Raw genomic sequence first — 9,652 nt, 5'->3', positions numbered from 1 at the left:
AATGCAAAGCTGCAGTTTTCTCTGAGGCCTGGGGCAATAATGCATCTTGTATTGGCAAGTGATAGAAGGTCTTGGTTTATATGTTCCTTTTAATTTATCCATGTTAGGTGTTTATAAAAGAGTCACATTGAGTGCATTATCTCTGTAAGGGCCTAAGAAACTGGGTCTTAAAAACTTGGTAATTTTAATGTAAACGCAACAGTCTTCCCTTTATTTAAGGTGTCCTAGCAGCTTTTAGAAGGTTTCTGTGATTTCTGTCCCTCTGAGGTACTGCCTTGGTGAACAAATCAGCCAAAGAAGTGCACTGAGCAATGCAGCATCCTAGTTCATCATGTTCTCTAGGTGTTTACTTAAAATTAAGTACATTCTTGAGTTGCATTGATTGCAGTGTAATTTAATAGTCTGGAAGTTAGGCACCTTACACTGCCAGCCAGGCCAGCTTTCCTGGGGGAATTCCAAGGCAGACAGCAGACAGTGGATGCACTTCTCCATAGCCTCTGCAGGAAGAGATGCCACGTGCAAATCCCATGATGGTGTTCTGCCAGTAGAAAAATATTTTATTTGCACTTATTTGGGGTCTGTCTCCTCTGGGCTGGTCTCACTTAATCTGTGCTTTGTTCTAGTAAGTAGAGTTTTGATCCTGAATGTGAGCTGTGAGAGCCTTTTTGTCAGTCTCTCAGGCCTGCTGGACTCTTGGTAGCCCCTGAGGCTGAGATCCTGCAAAGTCTTGGTCATGTGAGTGCCTTGATATAGCTACAGCTTGGGGCCAGCTCTGTGGGTAAGGTCCCTCCGTGTACAAATGTCATAGACTGGAAAATGCTGTAGATTGTGGAAACTCCTGGGTTTTTTTTTCTTCCAGGACCCAACATGGTTTCTCAGAAGCTTCTGGAATGGCAGCAGCTCCTAGCCTGCTGGACACATGGCTGCTGGGGGACTTCTCACCCCAGAAGGCTGTGACTTGCAGCCATGTGGTGTCAGTGCTGGCACCAAGTTCCTGGGATGTGCTCTCCCATCCTGGAGTTGTGCTGCTGCAAGATCCCAGCTCTAAATCTTGAGGCTTTAGGAAAAGTCTGCAGAGGTGGAAAGAACCACAGGCACGTCTCTTCCTAAAGCAAGCTGTGGGGTAGAAGGACCTCAGCCTGCTCTGTTCTTTGTCCACAGAGGGAAGAGAAATCAGGACTTGAATCTGCTCTGAAGGCAAGGATCTCTAGAGCTTTCCCTGGAAGTCAGCTTCAGAGGAAGAAACAGCTGAAAGGATTTGAGGGAAAAGAGACATGTGCTTGGATGATGGTGAGTGAAACTGAAAAGTAAACAGCCTGAGCTATGGGAGGATTCTCAGATGGTGCTTTTTGCTCCCAGCCAGCTTGTTCTCTTTTGTGATGGTCTGAAAGAATCTCAAGGCGTGACCTCCTGGGTAAAATTAAGAACTTGATTAATTGAAAAAATTCATGAATCCTGATTCTTCCCACCAATTTTGTGATGTGTGTTGGCTGGATTCTGAAGCCTTCTGTAAAGTAAATCACAGCAAATGGGGGGGACGGGGGAAGGGGCAGGAGGACACTGCTGGCCCAAGCAGATTAGAAGGGTGCATTTCATACCAGAAGACCAAGTATCTGTGTGTGTACAAGAGCTCACAAGCCCAGCAGTGGTGTGGGGCAGGGAAAATGCCTTTGAAGGGGCTTTCCTTTCCCAGGTGTGCCATAAGCCCTGTGATAGAAGCAGGCAGCCCTGCTCCTTCATGCTGCACTTCTATGTGGCTGCAGAAAGGCAAATCCTCTCACAGGCATGCATCAGGCACGTGGTGTCCTGAGGATTTATCACAGGAAAGCTTGGAAAGGATTTGTACCCAGTTTTGCTCTCTGGAAGGGTGAAGGATTTGGTCAATTCAAATCTCCCTAATTGTTTTTCTGGACACCTGGGTTTCCTGGTAAAACCCTGTCTGTCAGTCTGCCAGCCCCACTGCCCAGAGAGGTGAGAGGCTGCAGAGGAAACAGGTGTGTGCATGAGTCACCTGCAGCACAAAGCCAAGGAAGTGATGTCCTGCCTTCTCCCCACAGCCACACCGGCAGCCCTGCTGGCTCTCCAGGTGGCCACAAGCTCATGTTTAAAGCTACAAGTAGTGAGGAGGAGGCTAGGGAGTTCCCTGGGGACTGATGTCCTGCCAGTGGCCTAACACAGGGCTTTCCCCACTTAGCTTTCCATTTAATTTAATTTGAATTCTCTCTTGGTGCTCATACATAGTGTGATGCCCTGCTCCATATAAATCCAGGCACTGCATTCTCACTGGGTCCTCTGCATGCTGGAGCTTCTTGTTTTTAATGCTAAGTGAAGTAAAAGATGAAGTATGCTCACAGGACACCTAAGAGAAAACTATCCCCAAAATTGCTACCTGTACAGAAATGTTTGATTTGTGAGTTAATGTCTTTTATCTCTCTGATTTGGTGATTGACAGATGTTGTTAAAATGGCCTTGCACTGTGGAAAAACCCTTGTATGAGTGAATGCAGAAACCTGGGGATAAAATCTGACCAGTAAGTGATGTCAGACAGGATTGTGTTTGCTTGCTGATGTTTATTGCTTTCCTTGAAAAGGTAGAAAAGGAAGAAATATTTAAACTTGATTGAAACAAGCTGAAGTACCTATAAATTCATTGGTTTTGTTCTGAATCTTGCAGTCCTGTTTGGCTTCTTGGTGAGAAATGTGAAATTTATTTTCCTTAAAAACTACCCCTCAGGTTCAATTGGGATATGAAAAAATAGCTATAAAAATGATAAGTAATTTTTTTTCCTGGTTGGGGGTGTTCAGTTTCATCTTTCTCTCTATGAGAAACAGAGATGCCTAAGCAGTGCACATTAGTAGGATATATGGTTTTTGCATGTGATACCCATGTGATGTGGCATAGGGACTTCCTATAATTATCCTATGCCTGTTGAAGGGGAGCAGTAAATTGGTTCTTTCAGCCCAAGAGGAACCCAAGACTGATTTTTCTGACAGTGCTGTCAGTATTTAGGAGTGCTGTCACCAAACCAGAGACAGCACAGGATGTGGCCACTGAAAGAGCTCTTCAGAAAATGAGTGGCAGTGGTTAAAAGCAAGACTGCTCACAAGAAGCACAGAATAAGGAAATGGGAATCCTTGATGTTGTCTGCTATTCCCACACTCTTTCCCCACTTTCTTCTCAGGCCAGATTTGTGAAGAGCCATGTTTCTCCCTCAGGGAAAGTAACAATTTAACACAGCAGGGAAGAAAGAGGTTTTGTGATGTGCTGCATGAAATGATGCAGTATCGCTCAACCAGCATCTGGTAAAACGTTCCTAAATAGCCTCATCTTCCTGTATCAGCATTTCCAACATCAATAACTTTATTGGTAACAATCAGTGAGGTCTGGGATTTCTTGGAGGAGGTTGGATGGCTGCATTTGGGGAGAGAATCTAAAGGGCTTTGAAGAATCCTGATAGAAAAATGCTGAGGCAACATCACAATTACTGAGCTGAGAAATCTGCACTGATTTGCAGTTCCCAAATTGTTTGGAAAACATGAAAATTGCTGCCTTGAGAGTAAGGCTGATGCCTTAATGCCATCAGGTTCCTAAGAGCTGGAGAACTCTCGGAGTACCACAATCTAGGGTGAATCTAAACCTGACTTCAGTGTTTCTCCTGAAGCTCCTGTAGCTGTCCATGCTGGACCCAAGAGGAACTTTCTCCAGAAGTCCCTACAACCCTCTCCCAAATACTTCTGAGAGAAGCTCTTCTGGTAGGAATGGACAAATCCAAGCCAGTTTTCCAAATTCTTTCTAATCCAGGTCACGCAACTTTTCCTTCCACCTGAGCAATCCTTTCAATTTCTCCTCCTCCTCTCAGAACCCTGATCATTCTTGCATTAGAAAAGATACTTTGATAAACTTCTTCATATACTTAAAAAGAATAATCCTCCACCCTCAAAAGTGGGTGAAAACTCCAGCACAGGAATGACACAAAATTATCTGTCAGCTACCAAAGTGATGTGAACTAGGAGCCTGCAGCTGTGTAAGCAAATAGACCAGCCCTAGAGGAATCCATGCAGAGGTCAGTGGTGATCTGTGGACTGGTGTCTGGCCTGCTTTGTGCAGGCAATCTGCTCTGTGCTGGCCTGCATGGGAGCTCACATTTGGTTTCCAAGCACAACAGAGCTCTGACATGGTTCAGCTATGAAAAAAAAAAAAAGATGATGGAGATGAAGAAACTTAATGTGATGCCAACATTAATATTATCTGGCCTTGGTAATGGTCAGAGTTCTCCAAAGATGGAAATTTCTGGGCCTTCTGCTTCCTTTAGTCCCCTGCTGTTACCTCCTGTCCAAGTGGCTGAACCCAGCTGGTGATGGTCAGAAATTCCCTGCAGCATTTCCAGGTGTTGGGGCACAACTGTGGTGACTGTGGTGGCATGGTCAGTGTGGATAGCATGGAGAAATTAATTCTGGACTGAGCTGTCAGGTGCAGTGAAGCAGAGAAGACCCATAACTTCTGTACCTTAAGCCATCTTAAAGCCCTCAGAGTTCTGGATCTGTTTGAGGCTTCTTGTATTACCCAGAGCAGCCTCCAAGCAGCTCTATCTGATAACAGGTTGTCCTCTGAGCTATACCCCTCCTGAGCTCTGCCACCATCCAGGCTAGACTCCTAGTCTGTCTGGAAATAAAGATGGGCTGCTGGAAGAACTGGTGTCAAAATGGGAGGCTGGTCTCAGCTGATAATATTAAAGAACAAAAAGTTCAAGTCTCTTGATGTCCCTTCCCACCTGAATGATGCTGTGATTGTAAATTGTTGAGAGCAGATGGTCTGCAGCAAGTCGAGGTCAATGCAGGCCTATACAGGTAAATCATATCAATGTACAGAATTTCTTCAGCATTTCAAGAAAAGTAGTAAAAGGAGAAATTATTTGTGTTATTTAAAAAAAAAATCAGATCAGGCTGTTAAGGGGGCCAAGTGGCCTTGGTTTGAGAAGGAAGCTTTGCTACAGAACATGAATAAGTAAAAAGAAGGAAATTAATGACGTAGTTTGCCAGTCTAACACAGAAAAAAAAAAAAAAAATAAAGGGACATATCCCAGAGCATGGATACTGTTTAAAATATATGGCAGTGACCTGAAAAGGAACAAGAACATGACCAAAACTGTAACTAGTGCAAATGTATCTACCTACCCATGTATGTGTCTGGTAAGTAGTGTTATACATAGGCACATATGTCCCACAGCATCAATAACATTTCTTATTTGGGGGTTAGATTGCTCATTGAGGATGTCTCTTCTCTCTAATGTTTTAACACACATTTTATTTACTTTTCTAGGTGCATATCTGTCAGAGGGGCCTTTTTTGTTTTGGTTGCTTGGTTTTTCCTGGTTAGAAATAAATATATCAACTTTTATTCATGGCTGGCTTTTCTCAGGAAGAAGGAGCCCTGAAAAGCAGATACAGACATTCTGGATTTGTTTGCTTTCCATGGAGCATTGTTCTGTAGCTGAGACTCCTTTGGCAGAGGATGCTTTGTCCCCTTTGGCAGAGGATGCTTTGTCCCCAGGTTCCACAGGGACTATTCCTGCCTCCAAGTTCCCGTTCCATATAGGGAGCAATTGCTGAAGTGCCTCGTAGATTGACATCTTTCTTTTCATGTGCCAGGGGGTTTCTGAGGCTGTCCCAAAGAGCCATCTCTCCTGCTCTGAGACATCATGGCACGAGTCCTGTGGGAGCTGTGGCCTGGACTCCTGTGATGGAGTAATCTGAAATGGCCAGGGGACAAAGCAGTGAGGCAGCAGTGGAAACCCCTGGCAGGAATACGAGCTGCTGCACTGGCAGAGGAAGTGTGATGATCTTTAAGTACTCCAGGCTCCAGGGTAACCTTAACTCCTCACAGAAAAGGTTTTGGGAAGTATTCTTATGAGCCATTCCATGACAAGAGAGGCACGACTGCCCAAACATGGGGCTTACTGCTGGAGGTGAAAAAACAATGTTTTAATATTAATGAGAGACTGCTCTGCTCATCTTGAGAACAACTGACGTGGCACAGCTTATGTCCATGTGGCTTTCCTCTGCCTCCCTTCCTCCCTCACACCCTATGCTGGGTGTTTCTGTCCATGCTGTCTTGTGGGAGCTCTTATTCATCAAGCCAAGCTCCTGAATCATCCTGGGAGAGCATCACTGAACTGTGAATAAATTGTCAGGGAACACGCTGACTGTTCAACAGTACTGATGACAGTGGGAGCAGACTGGAACCTGTGCCTTGGTCCCTTTAGTTTGTGAGTTTTGGATGGGACTTCACTTTCTGAGAGCACACTGGTTTGGAAGAGGATGAAGGTCACAAAGTAAACACTAAAAGTATGACTGTGCCACTGAGCTCAGGGAGAGAGGGAAAATTAAATGCCTTAAATTGCAACCTGCTGCATTTATTGGACTGTTTTTAGGTAGTGGGTAAGGTGATGGATTCCTCAACTCCTGGCTGCCCAAATAAGTGGATAAGAACATAATCAACACCTTTGTTAAACTGATGAGCTGTTGCAGTGGCTACGTTGTGTAGCTCTGGACTGATGTGCAGGTTGGTGCTGGAGTAGGGCTGGCTTTTGCAGAGCCAAGTGGCTCCAGCCTTTTGTGTCTGTGGTATCTCCATGAGCAGAGTGAGCCAAGCTCTGGGCCCCAGAATTCCCAAGCTGTGCAAGGCTTGCTCTGAGTACAAGCTGGCAGGGAGGCAGTCAGTCCTGAGACAACACGTCCACCAGCTTTGGAAAACGGTATTTGTGCACTAAATCTGCTTTTTGTAGAAGGGAAGCCATCAGCTATTAAACATCTAAGTTTAGCTTGGTTGTCCACTTGTCACAGATTGGAGGAGGAGAATCTTGGCTGATTCCTGACTGCCTTTCAACTTTGGGAAGGTGAAAAATTCGTGGAAAGAATGAAACTGGAGCATGAAAGCCTGCAGAAAAAGTTGGTGCAGTCACACTATTACCAAACTGTGCATTCTTACATGACAATGTTGCAGAGCATTTCTAGATGCTGGAATAAATATCTTGTGTCTGCAGAGAGCACATGCTGTGTCTGGAGGTCCACTCCCTAGTGCACTGTGCCCTTTCAGCTGAGGTGCCTGTGAAATGAATTTGTATATTGATGTTTGTCCAGGCAGCACCTGAAGGACTTCCATTTTATAATTTTATCTTAAGGGTGAAAATAAGGACCACCATGTGTATATATAAGGTGGTTACAGGTGAGATTTTTTTGGAAATGAAGAACAAACCTACAAAGAATATAAAATCAGGAGCCAACTGTATGGCTCTATGGACAGCCAGAAATATTTTGGCTGGCTGAAAACCTGGTTCTTGATCACTGCTTTTCCTCTACGCAGCCAAATCAGAAGTGCTGAAGTACTGAACTGAGCTTTTTAATGTACTGAGAATTACCAGAAACAGAAGATTTTATTTTTTTCCTGCCTGGAGCTCCCAGGAAGCTGTGTAAGTGTCTGTCAGTTCACTTGTTCAGGACTTGTGTTGGCTTGTTGGTCAGCTGCAGGCACCTGGGTAATTGAAATGGCAGTGATGTGTAACACCCCACATTGTTTGGTCTGTTGAACAAGGAGGAGATGCCCTCACCTACTGACATCATTGTGGTAGCTAGTGCAGGCTGGAGCCCATCCTGAAAAGAAATCCCTGCAAAAAACTGGCAAGAAACCTGCTCAGGAGGAGGGATAAGGACATTGGTGGTGAGCTTGTTCTCTGTGCTGTGCCACACGAGTTACAGAACTCAGCCTGGCTTCTTCAAAAACAAGGTCTGGTAGGAACAGCCATCACATCAGCTACTGCAGCTCGAGGAGAAATCCAAGAATTTTTAGCGGGCACAGGTGCTTTCTTCCTGCAGCTCTCTGAACTCACCAGAACCTGAACACAGCTCAGAAGAAACGGTGGATGGGGGATGTGCTGCATCGTGTTGGTGTGCCCCAGGACCTCAGAGATCCCAGAATAAGGTTCTCGGTGTGAATGCATTCCCTTGACTAACAGACACAACCATCTCTGGTTCCCAGAGACCCCTGTCCTCAGCTCAGTGATAAAAGCACTTTTTAACACCAAAGCTGCTGTGTTCCCACGCCTGTTGCTGTCATGGGGGAGGCCGCTCTCGAACAATAGCAGAGGAATAAAGAATGGCCTTGCTAATCAATATCCTGCCCAGACGCTGAGTCAGGTGGCAGCTCGGGCCTCTTTAAAATTCCTACATTGTTCCTGATTTCTCATTTGACTGGGGTAGAGTTTTATCTTTAAGGAAAGAAAACACACAGGACCGCATGTCTCTGCCTGCTCCACCATTCCCTTCCCACACCACCCCCACTCAGTTTTGCTGCCTTTGTCCTGTGGTGGCCTCCAGCAGTGAGGAATATGGGTATGATTTGCTAGTTTGGGCTTGGAGCTGAGTGTGATGTGCTGTGCTGTGGTCAGGACAAGGTGACTGTGGTCTGAGCAGGGCACCCTGAGTCACGCACACCTGCAGGGCTTTAGATAATGCACTCTTTCACACCCACATTTCCATGTGGGCTCATATTTATGTGTTTGGTTTTTAAATGGTTGGAAGGCAAGACAGGGATGCAGGCACAGGTTTCCAGAAAATTTCTCCACAGATGAATGTTTAGAGCCCTGGCAAGATGCTAAGACAGTCTGTGTGTGAACAGACATTTGGAAAATTGACAGAAGTGATATTTGCTTAAACAAACTGCAAGATCCAGTAGCTCAAGCTCTTGAATCCACCTCAGATGTACTAAAAACATTTTCCAGAAGGAGAAGGGGGCCAGCAAGGCTTTCTGAAATCTCACAGGACCTTGCAGGATCCTCTTTGGGGGTTTCACCCAGCTCCTGTCATCCCTGAGCATCGCCCCAGAGCTGCTCTCACCAGCTTGGAGTGAGGCAGGGGAAACTGCGGCTCTGCTCCTTCACCTGCACCAAAGGCTGTGAAGGAGAAAGCTCAGAAACCTTCAGGATTTTCCTCAGGGCTGGCGGGTCCCCAGGACATCTTTGTGGCTCTTTGGCCCTGCTTGCCTCGCACTGAAAGGCCTCAGCAGAGGGGGGAGCGTGGTCCTGGCAGTGCCGCCAGGCAGGAACTGTTGGAGCTGCAAAGGGAACCGGTAAGGGTTACATTTGCGCGTGGAGATATGAGATAAGAGCTGACCTACCCTTCACCCCAAACTGAACTCTCTGAAGCTCAAACAAGGTAAGCAAGTGCTTGTGAAAATGCTGGGGGGAAGCCTACCAGACTGGCAAACTCGCTGCTCCTGTCTGGGGCTGGGAGCAGACCTTCAGCCGCTGTCCGTGGAGTCCACGAGGAGCTTGCCAGGCTCTCGGCTAAAACACTCAAGGACTGACAGCACGGAGGAGTCAGGAGCTGAGGATGCCTGTCAGGAACCAGAGAGAGGAGCAGAAGTGGAGAGAGAAGCAGAAGTTACAGGCAATGGTGAAATTCTTTCAAATTAAGCTGAAATAGCATCTACAAGATGTTTGAGCAGGGCCTTTCCTGCACGTGGTAGATATCCCTACAGCAATACTCATTACAGACACTGTCACAGCCTCTCCCCTCTGTGCAAATATAAACAGGTCAGCATCCACATCTCAGTGTGTGACGGGGCTCCCACATAGGAAATCTGTTTCTTCTGGGAA

Source organism: Pyrgilauda ruficollis, unplaced genomic scaffold, assembly GCF_017590135.1.
Source record: "Pyrgilauda ruficollis isolate IOZ18807 unplaced genomic scaffold, ASM1759013v1 scaffold50, whole genome shotgun sequence".
Classification (NCBI taxonomy): domain Eukaryota; kingdom Metazoa; phylum Chordata; class Aves; order Passeriformes; family Passeridae; genus Pyrgilauda; species Pyrgilauda ruficollis.
This window is presented reverse-complemented; position numbering follows the sequence as displayed.